Genomic DNA, 20,066 nt, shown 5'->3' with positions numbered 1-20,066 from the left:
GAACTGAGAGACAGACAGCGATGGACGCCCTGGAATGCAAGGAGGCGAGGACGTGTGCTGTGCAGGACACGGTCAGGGACGTTTGTCGCGAGAGAGACTGACCCTGTGTACATGGACGTGCTGCATACCTAGTTGAGTCAGTGCTTCTTTCGCCACCCGTTTTTATGTTGTTGTCTGTGTGTTTCTCTGAATATCCTGTACGCGAGTGGTCGTAACGTGTGTTGTTTTGCATGCTGTTTTACGCTCGGTAAAGTTGTCGCCAGCACCTGGCTACGGTCAAGACGCTTTTATTTCATAGCGCCAGCATCTCGTTCCTGAGCGTAGCACCTCGCTTGGTTTGGGTCTCATTCATGCAAGGGTACAGAACCGTTTAATGAATCTTAGGAAGGGCGTGTAAAGCTCGAGGCTACGCACAGGAGGGTGGTAGGAAACAGCGCATTAGTGTGTCAACACCTCGCCGCGATTACCAGCGGAGTTCAGCGGAAAGGGAGCAGAGGAAGGAATGCGGCGCCGAACGACTGAGACATCTGGCGGTCAAGGGCGCGGCTAAGGCAACGGGTGGCTTCCACGAAGGGAGACGGGAAGGGGGTGGTCCCACGATTCGGCTGCAGCGGCGCGCCATATGGAAGCTATCGCAAAGGAGCCGCCGTGCCGACTGGTAGGAACCACTGATGAACGGCCGGACGAGGCGACCATTGTCGGACTGATGTCCGTGAAGCGTCGTGCGGCGTGGTCTCGGGGGCCGGGAACACAAGGGCTTAATGGGGTCCTGGTGGATGCTCCCGCAACGGCAGAAGGGACACCGCGAGACTTCGGGCGGCCGAGGGGTCTCGAAGACGTAAACAAGTCGTAAATTTAAGGACGTAACGGACAACTGAGGGACGGAACGCCGGCAGCTTAGCGGCAGCTGATAGCCCGTGAGTAGCCAATACTTGGAAACGATGACCGAACGTGCTCGCAGAAATAGGCGAGGCCGTGGGAACGACTCGGCGCACTTCCATTTGTTTTTCGCTTGATTTCAGGAGGGGAGAGAGCTTGGTCAATACTGCAGAAGTTGAGGGCGGGGCATGTAATCCCGTGTACCAATCGAGTTGTGCTCTCTTCAGGGAATGTGGTTTAATTTTAATAACTCTTGATGCTCCTTTTTCAGTATATGTTATAGGGAGAGGATTACGGACATTCGCAAGGCTAGAGAGCGAGCTACAAGTACGGGAGCCAATGGTGTAAAGAATTCGCCGCGATTGGTTAGTGCTGTTTTGCCGCGATTGGTCAGTGCTGATTTCGGGCCACGCCTCGCAGTGTTTAAAACCCGGGCACTGTAGCCCGAAAGGTCTTTCTTGGCTAGGGTTTGAGCTGATACCAAATCTCGGCTAGGTATGCCGAGCTAGCCAACTCCATGTTTTGTTTCATGCCACCTTTCTGTAAATATTGTATAATAATAATAATAATAATAATAATTCTTTATTGCGCCAAATATTTAAAAAATGTACAGAAATCCGGCCTGCCAAAGCCTCATAGGGCTTGAGCGGCAGAGCCCGACAGGCAGCGGAACCGCGCAGACATACACACAGGCAAAAAAAAACACATTCAAAATAACGGACATCAAATTAGTATGACGGTGAGAACAAAATAGACACAAGACTCATGTTACATGAAGGAAAAAAAATCCTCATCAGATTAAATCGCAAGGAAGAAAAACCAAAGTGGCATAACAATACCTCAGATCAATGCAATAAATACAGCAGTAACCAATGACATCACAAGATTTACTTGACAGGTGGTAAAGCACATGCATGATGTCGTAAACCCTCTAATTAATGTACCGCAGCATCTTTTTTATTTTGTATTTAGTTTTTGCCCGGCGAACACTTGGAGGTAACCTGTTAAAGTGAAAGGGAACGTAATAATCTCTTAAACGCCTTCCATATCTTGTAGACAGTCGGGGAATACAAAAAGGTTCCTTCGGTCGAAGAGACCGTGTGGCAACATACGGAATCTTATAGTCACTAAGCCAAAAATGTTTTAGGACGATCGTTTCCATCAAAAGGCGATCAAAATCAGGTAGAGAAAATACCTTAAAGAGATCAGAATTGGAGGGAAGGCCTAAATCATAGCCGATATTTTTTAATAAAGATCGTAGGAGAGAATTAATCCTGCACTTCCAGCGAACTGCACAGTGACCATAAATCGTTATGCCATAGCGCAGTATGCTATAACCAAGGGCGTTTACGATAACTTTGCGTATTGAAAGCGGCATGTAGTATCTGATGTTGTAAAGCACACAGGAGACGGTTCGGAGCTTTTTACAAACGTGGGACAAGTGATCATTCCATGAAAGAGCACTGTCAAAGTATAATCCTAGGTATTTCACTGTATTTGTATAGCTCAAGGGTATACATTGACATTGGGAACAATCAGATCCGTGCAAGAAAAGGTGATGGTTTAAATCTACCTTCTTCATCGGGCTGTGAAAGCATATAAGCTGAGTCTTAGAGCTGTTAACTTTAATTAGGTTGTTTGAGAACCAGTCAATAGAAATTATTGCTGCAGCTTGAAGAGAAGAAATTGAGTCAGAGTAGTTCGGTGACTGGGTTACAAGTACAGTATCGTCAGCGTACTGGTACAGGCCTACAGGAACAAAGTTTGAAAGGTCATTCACGTAGACGTTAAATAACAGGGGACTAATTATAAAACCTTGCGGGACGCCAGCTTTAATTAACAAAGAAGCGCTCTTTTCCCGGCCAATGGAGATATATTGCGTTCTCTGCAGTAAAAAATTTTCCAAAAGCGAAAGAAACGCTCCACGGAAGCCTAACTTGGACAGTTTACACAATAACACACTGTGACACACGCTGTCAAAAGCCTTGCTGACATCCAGAAACAGTGCACACACCACTTGGTTACGTTCAAAATTCGATTTAACATGTCAGAAAAATCCTCCAAAAGCATTTCCGTCCCTTTACCTTGTACAAAACCATATTGACACGGTGACAGGATTTTGCGCTTATCTAAAAAACTTGTCATTGTAAACAGCAGATGTTTTTCTAATATTTGAGTCAAACAGGGCAAGACTGAAATAGGACGATAATTCTCATACCTATTACGTGCACCACCTTTGTGAATTGGGGTAACTATAGCCGCTTTCATGTTCGCCGGGATCATGCCGCTTGAGATAATGCTGTTGAACAGCGACAGCAACACGCCTTTAAGTATGTCGAACAAGGTTCGCAAATCATCAACTGAAATGCCATCTATTCCCACAGATCTATTGCGTTTAAGACCAAAAATAATTGAACAGAGGTCATCCTCACTTAGCAAAGGTAGGTGTGCAGATTCAACTGTGCTGTTCTTCAGAGTACAAAATAAGGGATTCTGTTGCGCACTGCCCGAAACTTGCGAGAAGAACCTGTTGAATTCATTAGCTATTTTTTCTTCATCAGTGCCGAAATACGACACAAAATCTTTGCCATCATTTCCACGCCTTTTGACACCTCGTAGATTGTTAATCAAAGACCACGTTTTTCTAGTATCAGAGCCTGCATACTTGAACTTGTTACGAAAATGTACTCTTTTAGCCTGACGAATCATTGCGTTTACTTTATTTCTTGCAACCTTAAACTTGGACCGTAGCAGGATAGATGCAGGTGCCCTTTTCGACTGGGCCCAGAGCAAATCTTTTTCTTTTATAGCTGATAGTATATTTCAGGTCATCCATGAGTTTTCCTTATTGCGCTGCCTGATTTCAACCACGCGAGTAGCCGCTTTCTTAAACTCTTGTAATAGCTCAACAAGCTTATCATAAATGTCTTTCGGGGGCACGTTTTTCAAGAACACTTCCCAATCGTATTCCGATGCCAGTCGGTAAAAGATTTAGAGATCGCAGATGGAAATTTCTTTTTTACCGCTATCTGCTCTTGGAGGGTTCGATTTCCGGGCTAAAGAACAACAGACAAAGTAGTGGTCTGACAGCTTTGCTTCGACGATAGCAGATTGTAGGGCACAATTCGGAGCTCTTATATTTATGTGGTCAATGCAAGAGACGACAAGTTGCCCTGACAGAAATTCTTCTCGCATAGCTTTCTGGATAGTTGGTTGCAGTCCCCATTTTGATAACAGATCAAGATAATCTGAGACCAGAGCCCTAGAAGGGTGAAAGGTATCTATGTTAACATCGCCTATAACACAGATATAATCTTCATGCGAGTGGGCTGAGAGGGCGTTGTCAAGTTCGGCCAAAAAGAGCCTGACATTGAAGCAGGGGGGTCGGTATACTGAAAAGAGTATCAGAGAGAGAGCTGGCGTGCTCAAACGCAATGCTACTACTTCTGCTTGCTGGAAGTCAGAATTTAGCTCTGTGACCGTCCAACTGTCTCTCACAAAAACTGCGACGCCACCCCCTTTTCTAGCAGGTCGGGTACAGGAAATTGCTTGGTAACCTGGTATGGCATACTGATTGAAAATATCGGCTGAAATATTGATTTCCGTCAGTACAAATACGTCAAATGTAGAACGAGAAGGTGAAGTTAGTGCCATGAATTCATCCCAGTGCTTTCGGATACTGCGGATATTAACGTGCGTCGCGCAAAAAGCAGGTTGTGCGTCACTTGTGAAAAATTTTGTTACTTCGGAAAATGTTGTACATGCAAGGAATTCGAGATCACCCATGCTCAGCAGATCTTATCCAGGTCAGACATCTTCTCATTGCGGATAACAGTCTTGACTTCTTCTGATTTCTTGGCCAGAACTTTGCCGTTACGTGTCCGAACAAATTTGTACTGCTTTTCTTTTCCCTTAGACCTGGCCAATCGGAAAAGCTCCTTGTTTGTACGTGTCAAATTTTCGTTGAAATACAGCCGAGGGTGAGACTCATCCGTAGGTAAACCGCGAAGCTTTTTCCGTAGAGCAAGCCATACTTCTTTAGACGCCACGTCACGCATCTGAACAAGGATAGGGGGAGACGAACTGTCCTTTTTCGGCAGTCTGTGTATTGAAGCGACTGTATTCGCTTCAAATTCTGGAAACTCTAGTGTCTGAGCTAGATCGCCCATGAAAGAAACCAAATTCTCATTAGGGTTGGTTGGGAGGCCATGTATTTCAAAGTTGCATCGCCTGCTGTACTGTTCAAGATCATTAACTGCGCACCTTGATTGATCCAGCAGCTCAGCTTGAGCGACAACAATCTCAGAAAGTGATTCCACTCGGGCATGTAGCTGGGTTAACTCAGCTTGGTTCGCTTCTAGGGTAGACATGACAGAGTCATATTTATTAGAAAGGAACTCAATTGACGTTTGGATTTCAGTGACGGTTTCAGCCATCTTTTCACCTGTTGCCTTAAATTGGAGCAGTTCCTCCACTTTAGTGGAGGAACTGTATAGTATGTTTATAAACTTGTTAACCTCTTGTCTTTTGATCAAGAGACACTGTCTAAATTCTCTAAACACCGTCTCGGACGGGGCCCACCTTCCGGGAATTGCACCTGTCTCCGCAAGAAAAACGAACCAGCCACATCGACGAACGAGGTTTCACTGGCTAGATGAAGGTCGGATAATGCCGAGCTCCAGCATGTGGTGCAACTAGTTGCGGGCGATCTGTAAGGGGTCTGGAGAAAGGCGACGGGCGCGAGCGTGTGTGGGCGGGCCAGTGGTCACAATGTGATGCGTGACCTGGTGTTTGACGGGTAGTAAGAAGTTGAAAGGTCGGAGCAGAGAAGGGTATTCATCTAGGAGGGCCTCGTAGGCGGACTGGTGCGGGCTGGGTACACTGGCAAGCGGTTTTCGAAGACGGAGGCCCTGAACAGATAGGTTCGTCATGGCATCCACGATACACTTGCTGTGCATGTTGACCAGCAGATTTTAGTGGCGCAAGAAATCAGCTCCGAGGATTGGGTAGCGTACGTCTGCGACGAGGAAAATCCATCGGAACACATGTCGGAGGCCCAAATTGAGTGTAAGAGCATGTTCGCCGTACGTAGCTTTGGGGGTGAGGTTTGCGGCTTGGAGCGATGGGCCAGGGCTGCGAGAAGTTGATGATGTAAGGCTGCGGTGCAGGACGCTCACCTCTGCTCCGGTGTCTTCGAGAAAACGGAGGCCGGAGTTGTGGTCGCCAATGAAGAATAAGCGGGTGGTCTGTGGGGTGAGGCCACTTACCTCTTCTAGTGGTGTCGTGGGCAGTTTCCCTGGAAGCGACAGGAAGGGGGCACCGACGCACTGCTTCACCAAAGGTGCGGGGATACCAGAACTTGAAACACCTTGAAGAGGTGGGGTAGCACTGCGTCGTCGAGGTGAGGTCTGGCGACAGGAAAGTGAGAGAGAGCGAGAAGTCGACAGTGCGGCGATTTGGACTGAGAGACGTGCAATCTGGGCGTGGAATTCATCACGAAGGCTCCGAAGGTCAACACAGGAAGGAAGAGATGATGGCGGGGTGGGAGGCTGCGAGACTGCGCCGAGAGGAATTGCGGAGAAGGAAACGTCCATGACGGAGTCTGCCAGCTCAGCAAGCTTCTCCAAAGGTAACCCCTGGTCGGCACAAGCACCATGCGGACCGACGACGGCAAGCGCTGAAGGAAAAACTCACGCAGTCTTGTTCCTTGTCGCCCAGGAGTTGCTGGAGCCGCCGCAGCAACTGTGTTACCTTGCGGTCTCCCATTTCTTCGGAGGAGATGAGCTGCTGCAGACGGCGATGTTCCGAGGCGGATGTTCGCTTGATTAGCTCAGCAGCCAACGTGTCAAACGAGGCCGAGGCGGGCGGAGTTATGAGGAGGTCGCGGACATCGGCGGCAATCGCAGGTGGTAGCCAGGAAGCGACTTGGTGAAACTTCTGCGCCTGGCTAGTGATGCCGCCAATAGTGAGCTGGCTGTTGACCTGAGCGAGCCAGAGCTGAGGATCGGAGGCTGAGAACTGGGGAAGGCGAAAGGACAGCGCAAGGTGTCGTCGTTGGCGTTGGCCATGGTGGGAGCGGGTGTTCCAGCGGACGTCCGGGTCACCAGATTGTTGCGCCCGAAAAGTATGAGCCCGGCACGATGAAGGAAATAATGGGTTTACTGGCTGGAGTGCTAAGATGTAAGGTGGCGTGCGGCCGAACGGTGCATCTCGCCGGCACAAGAGTCGAGCTTTATTCGGCGGCTGGTACTGCTCCTAACGCGTGAGGCCGCGGCTACTGCTACAGATCTGTACCACCCGGCCGCGTACCTGCCACACAGACTGAAATCCTGAACAATATATCTTGGAAAACTTCCCGTCATGGGCTTGATCAAGCCTTCGTCACCGATGAGAGGGAGAGAAAAAAGTTACTGTCTATCTAAAGTTTATAATAATTGGCTAAACGATGTGCGCTAGCAAGACGCGTTTCATTTCGCTTTCGGCTCGAGGCTATGGCTTTCGAGGTTTAAGCAAACATCGGCGAAATCATCGGTAACGCACTGTAAAATTTTAGATCCACGTAACGCACTTTAAAAGGGCACTGCGACAGTGGTATGCTCTGAATAATTTGCGCGCGGACAGAAGTTGATGAATACGACGACGTGCAATGCACAGCGCGAGAGAGTCGCAGTTAAACACGAGAGATGATCGGTTGCGGCGATAGCATATATATATTGTAACGGCATACGACCTCCGCTAACCAAGAGCGCGATGCGGTATGTAAATAAAGAAGAGGCGCGGGGCGAGCGCGAGGGGAGAGCGCGCGGCGCTAGCGCTAGAGGTGGAGAACGAAAGAGAACCGCCGCGGCCAGTTGTGTCTGAGCCTCCTGTGTCTGAGTCTCTGTGCCTTTCTCTGCGCGGGCCCGCCGTCCCGTAACATTTGGTGGCAGCGGTGGGATCATGCCGCTCAAGGAGGGAACGCCAGGAGCCGCCGAGCCGTGTGGACGCGCGTCGCATGAGCTCCGGTTTAACAGCCCGCCTTTGGCGATTCTTTTCAACCTACGGCCCCGCGCCTCGTCCCAAAAGGTCAGTGAAAGTGGTCCGCTCCCACCGACACCACTTTTGGCCCGGAGACTCCCGAATTTAGCCCTCTTTCAGGGCTTTTACCGCCGCTCTGTGCCCCACCTGACTAGGCCTAACGCTAGGTCTAGCGCGGGCCGCGGAGCCGCCGGGGCTCGCCACCGCCGCCGCAGTCATGGAGCCCGGCATCCTGAACGCTGCAATGGAATACACCGTAGTAGGTGAAGACGCTACCCCAGACCAGCTTGCCGACAAGAACTGGGAGCTCATCACTAGGCTTCACGACCGATATCGACGCACCGGCCCGAACGCCGGGAAGACCGCCCGCGACGCCAAGGGAACGCCGTCGACGCAGGAGCGCAGCGTCGCTGTCGGCGCCCCCCCGTCCACGGACAAGTCTAAGTCAACGCTTAAACAGAAGACATCGCCACCGAAACGCAAGCAGCCGCCGCTTGCCCGCCTGCCGACAGACGAATATAAAGTCGTTGTCAGACCCCGCGGTATCCTGGCTCTACGCACCATAAGCCCACAAGTTATACACGCGGCAGTTTGCCGTGAACTCAACCTCCCGCATCAAGAGACAACAGCCCATGATCACATCCGTATCAACCCCATCAACAACACGTTTACCATCAGCACCCCCGTAAAGACCAGAGTCCTGGTTTACGTCAACCTCAAATCTCTCAAGCTGGGTGACCAAACGTACGACATGGCCGCATACATCCCACCGCCAGACGAGTCCGTAAAGGGCATCATATACAACGCCTATTGGAACGAGACGCCCGAAGAGATCATCAACGGCTTCCTCGATTATAACCCGGACATTCCCGTGGTGGCGGCCCGCCGCCTCGGCAGGTCGACCTCTATCGTGATCACCTTCGCCGGAAGCAAAGTCCCCCGCTCGATATGCTTCAGGGCAGGCCTCTTCAATTGCTTCCCCTTTCACAGCCGCGTTGAGACGTGCTTTAACTGCCGCAAGACAGGCCATCGCACCGACGTGTGTCCCAAACCTGCGACGCATCTATGCCGCAGATGCGGCGAGAACCACCCAGCCCCACCCGAAGGCGAAGAACCCAAATGCACGGCCAAATGCATCGTTTGCAACGGCTCCCACATGACGGGCGGGAGGAACTGCAAACACCGCTTCATCAAGCGCCCGCACCAGCCGTCTAAGAACGAACAAGACGCTAGCTCCACCCCCCAACCGGACCAGCAGCTGCAATTTCGCCAGTCCCGCTCCAAGGAACGCTCCAATCAAACACCGAAGGAGCGCAAGCAGAGCAAGTCCCGCGACCGATCGACATCCTATCCACCGCTCGGTTCAAGTAGAGATTCGAGTGCCAGCCGAAGGAACGCCGACTACAGCTGCTCCGACAGAAGCAGCAGCCGCTCCGGAAAACAGGTGAGCTGGGCGGCCATGGCCTCCAAAGCCACTGCTCGGGAACAGGAGCTGTTAGGAAAAATACACACATTAGAGGAGGTAATTGCATCCATGCGTCGAGAAATGGCAGAACTTAAAAACCGCCTCCAACCTACACCCAATCTAACCCCCTTAAGCAAACCTACACCTCAACCACCCTTACAGCAGACGCCCACGCGCAAACCGCAGACGCAAACACCGAGCCCTCCCACAAAAACGATGGAACTCGACGCGCCCGCCAGCCTACAACGCCCAGCCCCCACTGAAGTGGAAGCAGGCCAGAAACGCACCGCCGAAGCCTCCCATGAGGAGGAACCGCAACCCAAAGCCAAACTCACCATAATGGACAAAGTCAGCGCAAAGATTACTGCCTCGGAAGAGATTATCAAATCCGCACTCAACGCCGAGTTAGACTTGAGATTCGCGGCGTTTGAGGCCAGATTTGCGCACAGACTAAATGAAGTCTTTCAACAATTCTCGGACCGTTGACGGCCGTTGAAGCTAGACTCCCACTCCCACCCAGCCCAAACCCATCTCAAACACTAACTCCCCAAATGCCGCAACATGGCCCCTCGGCAGCAGCAAATTAACGTATGGCAGTGGAACTGCAGGGGGTTCCGCAACAAGCGGGGCAACCTGCAGCTTCACATTCAACACTCGGCAAACAAGCCGGACATTATAGCGCTCCAGGAATCCAATAGCCCGGTCAAATTACCGGGCTTTAAAGCCTTCACCCCTGCAGACTCGACGGCGACGCTAGCCCCGGTTACTGCGACGCTGGTCCAAAGGAACATAACCGCGATCCAACACACCATAGATAGTTCGAGTGCGCAATACACGCTCCTCGAAATCGTACCCAGAAAGATGGGGGATGCCAACCTCTTCGTACTGAATCTGTACAGCTCGCCAAAAGACAGGGGGCCGGGAATTCCTGACCTCCTCCAAAAAGTCACGCGCTTGGCTGCCAGAGCACAACTATTAGTAGTGGGCGACTTTAACGCTCACCACTCGGCTTGGGGTTATCGCAATACGAACCCCACAGGCACTAGGCTGTGGCAGACAATCCAACACTTAGGTATCACCATTCTAAACGACCCCCAAGCGGTCACGCGAATCGGCAATAGTGTTAGTGCGGACACATCGCCAGACCTCACCCTGAGCAAAAACGTGCGCGAAGCGCAATGGTCAAACACCGGACACACGCTAGGCAGCGACCACTACATCGTATCCACGACTTTTAATACCACGCCACACAAACCCCCACCCGCGCGCACCAGAATCACAGACTGGGACAAGTTCAGACGCCTCCGGGAACAAACCGCACCCACGCACATAGACGACCTCGCTGAGTGGACTCGCACGCTCAAAGAGGACGTCTCAGCCACGACGGTAGACACACAAACCACGGACCCACATCACACCACGGACATGAAACTCCTGCACATGTGGGAGGCGAACGCCGGCATACTCAAACGCTGGAAGACCCAGCGTCACAACAGACAGCTCAGACGCCGAGCAGCGCAGCTAGAAAGACAGATCGAAGCGTACACGCTAGAACTGGAGAAACAACAATGGGGACAGATCTGCGACAATCTAACCGGACAACTGGGAAGCAAGAAAACATGGCTCCTGCTCCGGCACCTGCTAGATCCCACGCAGACGAAGTCCACACAACGTGATCAACTTGCACAGCTCATACACCAACACCAAGGCACGAACGCAGAGCTGCTTGCAGACCTGCGAAACCGTTACCTTAACACGTCACACACAGACCCGCTTCCCGCGTACGAGGGACTCCCTAACGAGACCCTAGACGCGGACATCACGGACGCCGAAGTGTGGTTTGCACTCGGCAAACTCCGCACCACCTCTGCGGCGGGACCAGATGGAGTGACCAATAAGACACTCAGAAACTTAGACCTGACGTCGGTGACGGCACTGACAGACTTGATGAATTCGTACTGGAGGGAAGGCGAGATCCCGCAGGTATGGAAACACGCCAGGGTCACATTCATCTCGAAACCAGGCAAAAAACTCTCTATAGAAAACCTCCGCCCCATATCCTTAACATCGTGCGTGGGAAAGCTAATGGAGCACGTTATCCTCAACAGGCTACAAAGCTACGCGGAGGACCGCGACCTCATCCCACACACGATGGTAGGATTCAGAGCGAACCTATCCACGCAAGACGTCATGCTCCAACTCTCGAGAGACGTCCTAGACCCTTCATACAGGAAAGGCACGAAGGCCATCTTAGGTTTAGACCTAAAAAAGGCCTTCGACAACGTTTCACACGAAGCCATTCTCACGAACCTCTCGCGCATCGACCCAGGGGAGAGAACGTTCAATTACGTTCGCTCTTTCCTCTCGGAGAGAACGGCTGAGCTATCGCTCGGAGGTCTCACGTCCGATCCCATCCCCCTAGGAAGCAGAGGCACGCCGCAAGGCTCGGTCCTCTCGCCCTTCCTATTCAACCTCTCCCTAATCACGCTACCCCCGAAACTGGCTGCAATCGAGGGTCTACAACACAGCTTATACGCGGACGACATCACCCTGTGGATGTCCACGGGCAGTGACGGCCAAATAGAGGAGACGCTGCAGGAGGCCGTCAACGTAATCGAGTCGCATGCCTCTGGCGCGGGGCTCGAATGCTCGCATCCAAAATCAGAATTGCTTGTGCTCAGAGACAGACCGAGAGGCAGCCTCACAGGCCAGGCACCCCCACCTTCACTACACATAAATGTAGGAGGACACCCTATCAGGGAAGTATCTACCATTAGAATTCTCGGGATGCTCACTGAGAGCAACCGCAGGAATAGCAAAACGATAGGCAAACTGACCGCCACGGTCAATCAAACCACCCGGCTCATACGACGAATAGCAAACAAGAGACGCGGCATGAGGGAGAACGACCTCTGCCGACTGATCCAAGCATTCGTCCTCAGTAGGTTCGTGTACACTCTACCGTACCTGCACCTCTATCAAGCGGAAAAGATCAAGATAGAGTGCCTCATCCGTCAAGCTTACAAGACAGCGCTCAGTCTACCGCACAACACGCCTACCGACAGACTGCTAGCCCTTGGCATAAACAACACGCTACCCGAACTGTGCGAAGCACACCTCACTTCCCAGTATGCACGTCTCACGCGATCCAAGGCAGGTAGGGCCATCCTGCACCGTATAAAGATAAACGCCGAACCCCTAACCGAGGACTCGAAACAACTCTTCCCCGAAGTACACAGAATGCTCACTGTCAAACCCCTACCTAAGAACATGCACCCTACGCACCACGAGGGAAGGCGCAAGGCGAGAGCCCGCGCCTTACACGCCAAATACAAGGACTACCTCGCGGCCGCTTACGTGGACGCGGCGGAATATCTAACACCGCACAAAGCGTACGCGATAGGCGCAGTGACCGGGACCGGTTCGCCCCTAACAGCCGTCACGATACACACCACCTCCTCCGAGACGGCGGAGGAAGCGGCAATTGCATTAGCCATAGCCAACACATCAGCTGACATTATTTTCAGCGATTCCAAAGCAGCCATACGCAACTTTGCGAGGGGCCGCGTCTCCCCCATTTCCTTCCAAATCCTCAAAAGCACCCGCCACACCCCCGCAAGGGAGATCGAGTTGCTATGGGTTCCAGCCCACTCGGGCAACCCGGGGAACGAGGCAGCCCACGATTACGCCCGAGGTTTCGTCGGCCGGGCAGTGGGCTCCTCTGACTCGAGTTTCTCGAGGGATGGCATGAACTTGTTTCACGACATAACACACCACTTTCGCCTCGAAAGACGCATCTTCCCTCCACCGCATAAATCGCTCACGAAGACCCAGGAGACCACCTGGCGTCGCTTGCAAACCCATTCCCACCCGAACCCGGCGGTACTTTCGCTCATGTACCCCGGGCAATACTCCCCCCAATGTATCAAGTGCGGCGACAGAGCCACACTAGACCACATCCTGTGGAACTGTCCAGAGGATCCACCTCCCCCGGACCTAATTCAGCTCCTAACTTCCGAGCAGTGGGAGGCCGTGCTGCTCAGCTCCGACCCGGGGATCCAACTCCGGGCAGTGGAGCGAGCCAACGAGGTCGCCGTAAGCCACGGGCTGACGGCCATCTAGCGCGACCAAGAACTCACCTTAAATCACTTTTTGCCGGTGAATAAAGTTTTCCAATCCAATGCCGCTCAAACGCTCCCAGAATCAGGCACCCGACGCGCCAGTCGACAGGACTCCGCCACCAGCCGACGGCGCCGACGACGCAGCGGCCGGCACCGCTAGGCCTGGGCGCTCGGCGAGGCTCGGTTCTCCGCAGCGGCTGAACGCCGGTATTGAGCGCCTCCTGGATATTGTCAGTCAGCGGATGGACGCGTGGGAGGCCCGTATGACTGCCCAGGCTGGGGAGATGGAGGCGATCCGGCGCGACTTCCGTCGCCTTCTGCCAGTCGAGCCGAGCACGGGTCCGGTGCCTCTGGACGTCCCCGCCGCCGCTGTACCCGGCTCTGCCGTCGCTGTACCTGCGGTCGTAGCAGCCAATAGCGTGCTCGGCGCGGGCGCCTCATTGGACGTCCTGGAGTTGCCCACGTTCGACGGCACCATTTCGTGGGATGCTTACTGCATCCAGCTGGACAGTATTGCGGCGGCGAGAGGCTGGGACGAGCAGATGAAGTCACGGATGCTCGTCGCCAAACTGAGAGGCCGCGCGACTGAGCTGCTGCAGAACGTGCCGCCTGACCAGCTGGGCTCTTATACTGTCCTGGCGGGCCTCCTCGCCGACCACTACAGTGCCTCAGGTCACCCCCGTGTGCAGTACCACCGCCTGCGAGTCCGCCGTCAAGAGCCCGGGGAAACATACCAGGACCTCGCCGCCGCCATTGAGCGCCTGGCTCTGCAGTCGTTGCCGGGGGCGCCTCAGAACGCCGTGGCCCTGGTCGGCACCGAGGCATTCGTCGACGCCATCCGACTCCCTGAGGGGCAGCGCTTGGTCCGCTCTCGGCGTCCTGAGTCCGTCCGCGCCGCCATGGCGCTCGCCGTCGAGGCGGAATTGACTTTGCTGGCCACGCGGGGGTCGCCACCGTCTTCCGAGCACAGCGTCCCGGTGCAGGCTCCTCGGTTCTCAGTCCCCACAGCGGCCTCTACCTGACGCAGGCGTAATGACACCCGCACGACCTGCTTCCGCTGCGGCCTGAAGGGACACTACGCGAGGGACTGTGCTGGCCCTCCGACGCCGGAAAACGATTCGGTGGAACGGTGCCCCCGGATAAAGTCCGTCCCCGCACTTCAAGCCTACATCAAAGATAACATAGAATCCCTGCAAACCGTCCAGCTCGTTTCATTTATTCTGACTACTCACGTTTTACTAGCATCACCGCTTTAAAAGCTCGTGCTGGACTTGACAGCCTTTCCCATCGTCGTAAACTGGCTCGCTTAACTCTTTTTCACAAAACTTACCATCATCCGTTGCTTCACGACGATTTCTTTCACTTACCCTCAGCAGTGTTTCCACGCCGTGACCATCCTTTCAAAATCAAACGCATCACATGTCGCACTTCAGGTTATGCTAAATCATTCATACCCAAAACTATTATTGATTGCAAGCGGCTGCCTTACACAATCGCAACAGAAACGAATGCGACATCATTTCATGAACTTTTAAAAGATCAAAGCGATGTTTAGTTTTCTTCTAGTTCTGTTCTGCTCACCGCAATGTGTTGGAGTTTTGCTTTTCGTTCTGTTTATTTCGTTGTTTTTATCTTTGTGTTTTCTTTTCTTGTTTTTTATTTTGTTTATTTTGTGTCTTGTTGTTCCGCCACATTTCGATTCTTGCTGACTACCAGTTATCGCTCTTTTCTTGCTTCCTTTTTTGCCCTGTTACTCATGTTAATGTTCCTTCTATGTATTGAAGTTGAAAGTTTCACCACCCCCTATGTAATACCCTCGTGAAGAGGGCCTTTAGGGGTATCTTGAAATAAATAAATAAATATTATAGTGACGAAATTATGTACTCACAGGCCTATTCTTAATCAAAATTCAGTGTAATGATATATTTAAACTTACATGCTCTCACATAAATAACACCTAAATGAGCTATGTACATTAAGTGATAATGATACATTACCAATATAGAAGCGCTGGTCAGAGTTCGAAGATTACAGGATAGTTTCGGTCAGTTGCTTTTTGACCCCCTCGAGAACACAGTGCATGTACTCAACGCTCTGACCACTGACGAGGTCCAGGCCTAAACAAAAAGCATAGCATGCAAAGCATTAGTAAAGACAGTTTGTAACAGTAAAACACAACTATTGCGTTGCCCCACAATAAAAACCGGGACCATAAACAGCCAGGAGTATGCAGCTATTTTGTAACAGAGCTCAAACTGCCACCTCTGGTGTGCTACAGCTGACAATGTTGTTCTCTGGGGCAAATGACATCATATGATAATGCATGAAGTTCAACGCGTAGTAGTATGACTTCTCCCCTAAAAGAATGTTTTCAAGGCTACTGCCTGCCATGATGATATATGCGTGCTTTGGCCCCATTCATTTAGGTCCAACGCCTTATTGTAGGTCACTCTACTTTCCTTAATCACAGCCTGGCAAAAGTATATACAGTTATGCCCCGTTGGTATGACCCCTATTTATATGCACAATTTGAATAATAGACAATTTATCTATGGACCAAACATTTTTAATGCATTTATGACTCAATAATATGGAAAATCACTGTAAGACTGTCAGGGCAATCGACAAAGAGACAATGCCTGGAGCACACTGGGGCCCATCTATTTTTGTTCCGTTGATATGCACAGTGATGAAAACAAACTTCCAAATGCCCCTAAAAGATGTTTTTCTGCTTGTATTTTGAGTGCAGAACACCCGGGAAAGCAGTGCGCAGGTGTAAATGCCGTAGTGATGCCGTTTTTGTCTGTGTATGTGGTTTCATGCTTTACAGTGCCGAGGAGCCCAGTCGACAAACCTTGACATTTGCCGCGTTGCTTGAATTCGTGTGTAAAAAAATTATCTCCTAGTAGCCTGTGCTATATTGAAAACAAAATTCAGCAGCTGTCAGTCAACTGAGTAGAGCTTTTGGGATGTAAACAGTCATTGTAGGAAAAACTTCATCTTACCATGAGGCGCCAATGTGTGCCTCATATGGGTCTCTAGGCAATTTATATGCGCTTCAACCTGTACTGTGTTATTTCAAAGGTAAAGCCGACCACAATAATGCACTTGGAAGTTCCAAGATTACCCAGCTTCCACTATGCACAGAAGCAAACTGTAATTTTTCTTAATTCGTTATTACTGACGACACTCTTTACGGACTATTTCGGTAAGGAACCAAAGTGTTCAAATTAAGAAGGAATGAATGTGCACCTCTGAAGCGGAATGCACAGACAGACACACCTTTCTGAAAGTGCTCTGCAGAACAAATTAAGATTTCAGCACAGCTGCTTTGTTAAGGGCCCAGTAGAAGTGCTCTTGTTTTTTGTGCACCTAAGCAGTGGTGCCTGAACGCAAGCACTGTTCGTGACAGTCAGTGCTTGCTCTATAATTCTTTTCCTTGGTCTGCAAAGTACTGCTCGAGTACTCACTACTCAAATAAAAGGAAGAGTTGCAACCAACTAGATTTCCAAATGCACCAACTGAGTTCCAGCTAGTGGCAATTGTAATAGTGTTCCAAATGGACAGCATTACATCGCATATCGCACACCACACGGGCGCCTTTTGCAATCCGCGTCCATCGAAACGCGGCCGCCGCGGTCGGGTTCGAACCCGGGTACTCTGGCTCGGTAGACGAGCGCCTTAACCTCTGAGCCACCACGGCGGCTGTACGCATAGGTCAATTTCATCGATCCTCTCCCTCCTGCATCCTATAGGTCTACCTGTGGGTTTTATTTCCGCCAGCCGCAGCTCGGGTGCTGAACAAAATAGCAACTGTCGTGGCCGGCAACATCCTTTTCTTCCTTTTTGTATTGTTTTGTAATTATTAAACCACTATTTCATATGTGCGTTCCACGCACTGTCGTCGAAGGCTAGCGCGAATACCGGGCGTGTACGGTGAGACGGTGGCAGGAAAAAGAGGGGCGCCCAGGTGGCGTACGTGGGATCCAAGATTCCAAATCTCGTACGGTACGCCCCGTTCAAGGTACATGCCAAATATTTGAGTGCGGCGCGAGGCATACGGTGTCATGAGGGGAGCGTATGTGCAGGTGTGGCTGGTGTGGCGGCGCTACGGAGGCGCTGAGCCAGCAGACGGAAGCGAACGAAACGGCTCAGCGGCGCGGATTCGGCGAAAAAAAAAGGTGGTGGGGGGTAAGAAAACCCCAGCTACGCGCCATCCAGCTTCTGAAACGATGGTAAGCTGGGTTACGTTGGCTGACTGATGCCCAGCCGCCGCTGCTGCAAGCTAACGGAAAGCGCACGCGCGCGCGCACACACACACACACACGCACGCACGCACACGCACACGCACACACACACACGCACGCACGCACACGCACACACACACACACAAACGAAACTGAAACTGAAGCGGTCGGTCGTCCGTTCGTTGTCCCGCTATTGCGCGCTCGACAGGGGTGCGCGAGCGACTCCGCAGCACGTAACTTTAAGTTTTCATCATTCGAGCATCTCTTGCCACGCCAGTCACGCCGCCTCCCCCGGGAGCCCGTTCAAATTAACCGATGCGCGAATTAGTGAGCATAAGTTAATTGGCCTGGACTGAGCCGGCATGTCGAATTATACGCATTTCCAAAGAAGGTCTCGAATTAACGAATATCTACTGTAACCAATTAACATTGTTCGACAAAATGTTTGACCGAAACCAGCTTTCATACCTTTCAGGCCGAGTAATGCAGAGTAATGCAGCTTTTGCACCGTTGACGTTATCCTTGAAGCAAACTGCCAGCTTTATATCTGAGGCCAGCATTTTTGATGTCCATGCTTCGACTGGTTCCGTGGTCACATACCGCATGCTCCCTAGAAGTGAGTGAGAGATCGTGCGGTAAACCAACATTTGCTCCCTGCCCTCCCCATGCTTTACATCACCTCTCTACACAAAACTAGTTTATTAGAGAGCTATGAATTTTTGGCAGGACTGAAAGATTTTGCTTACCTTCAACGTTCACACCTCCAATAAGGCACAATGGGCAGCCAAAGTAGCCATTGAATATCGTCATGTTTAGTACAGATGCCCTAGCCGGTGCATCTACCGAGCAGCAAAGCACGTAGGGCTTGGATGTGTGTTTCAACTTGCATGTCCAGTTCACTGGCTTTACACTGTTCACTTCGCAAGCAAACTTGCTAAGGAAAGTTTTAATGTTTGGATGCGACTTGCCAAACCAAAGTCCAGCAAGGATTGAATGCTTGAACCGCAAGTCTCGAGGAAGCTCATTAACTATAAACTGAAGCGGCCACACAGATGTTTTGGATGACTTGAACTCTGGACTCCCGTCAGTGTTTATGGTTAATGTTAAGTCATCTCTTCCCAGATTTCATGACTTTTGCAGTCTGCCATAACAACCAGCATTTGTGATGACAGTGATGATCGCTGGTTCGATGTTATTTGATGGTGCAGGCTGTCGCAGTTTTGTCAGATTTGCTTCCAGTTCATCTTTTGTCTGCTCAATTAAAAAGCTGAGCTGCTTCTGCATATTCGTTATGATAAAAAATAAACCCCGTTCTCTCAAAGCCTTCAGGCTCTCTGTGCACTTAAACACCGGGCATTTTGCTGAATTGTCATTTGACGCCATTACTATGTTGCATGTGTCACAGACATAGGGGTACTGTAGCACTTGTACTGTTTCTTTTGCCCACAGTTTCGGAAACAAGTACCCAGTCTTTGGCAAGACATTAGAGCCGAAAAGAAAGTTAATCAATTTACTGAGGTTGCCTAGGGCTGTCCATGTAAGGCCATGAGCAATGGCATATGTCATGGCGGCTGCAACTGCGCCAGCTTTCGTAAATTGGGAGTGGGGCAATTTTTGATCACCGTAGTAAGCGAAAGGAGGCGCATAGCTGTCTTCGTTCTCGAGGTATGCATCCTCCGGGCCGTCGCCGTTGCTGGAGCGGCCGTCCGATGAAGCACCATCAGTCCAGAAATCTGCTCAGCTGGATGCAGAATCACAGCCTTTCCAGCTGTCTTCACCATCCTCTGCAACAGATGGCTGTTGGACGCCACTGTCCTCGGTATCCGAATCGGATCCAGTTGCTTCAGTTACACTGTCGCAGTCATTAGAGTCGTCTTCTTCTGGAAATGACAATTGCGCGCCACTCTCTTCGGTTTCCGGGAGATCAGCTTTTTCAGAGCGACTTGCTTCTGCTGTTGACGCGGTCGAACACATAGCAGCATAAGCGGCGAGTGCCTGCTGTCGCCTGCTGAAGCTTGTTGCTGGTACCTCGAAGTATTTGTCGCGATCCGAATACTGCTTGCGTCGCTTTGTGGGCCGAGTCTCCGACATTGTCTAACCACGGCATGCAATGCACACGAAGGTCAGACGATACAGCACGACCAATCGTACTGAATATGAAAGGCGGGAAAACGATAAAGCAGCGTAGGCAAAACTGAAACCGAAACAGAGTTGGTTCCGGATTCTCTTTGCATCACCGTAACAAGTCGGTTTTTGGGTGCCCCAGCATCGAAACAGAACAGGAAGCAGTGGAAATGTGGGCCGTGGTTTTAGGAACGGAAGAGATGGCGCTGCACT

The 20,066-nt window shown here is 51.3% G+C and overlaps 1 pseudogene; it reads right to left on the bottom strand.

The window, feature by feature from the left end:
- Window positions 1-15,510: 15,510 nt before the first annotated feature.
- Window positions 15,511-19,820, bottom strand: LOC149361033 (uncharacterized; annotated as a pseudogene).
- Between the last annotated feature and the right edge of the window lie 246 nt (window positions 19,821-20,066).

This window comes from Amblyomma mixtum, chromosome 2 (genome assembly GCF_055824585.1).
Source record: "Amblyomma mixtum isolate Tamu chromosome 2, ASM5582458v1, whole genome shotgun sequence".
NCBI classification, from domain to species: domain Eukaryota; kingdom Metazoa; phylum Arthropoda; class Arachnida; order Ixodida; family Ixodidae; genus Amblyomma; species Amblyomma mixtum.
Note: the sequence above shows the minus strand (reverse complement) of the source record. Positions and strands in the feature narration are given on the sequence as shown.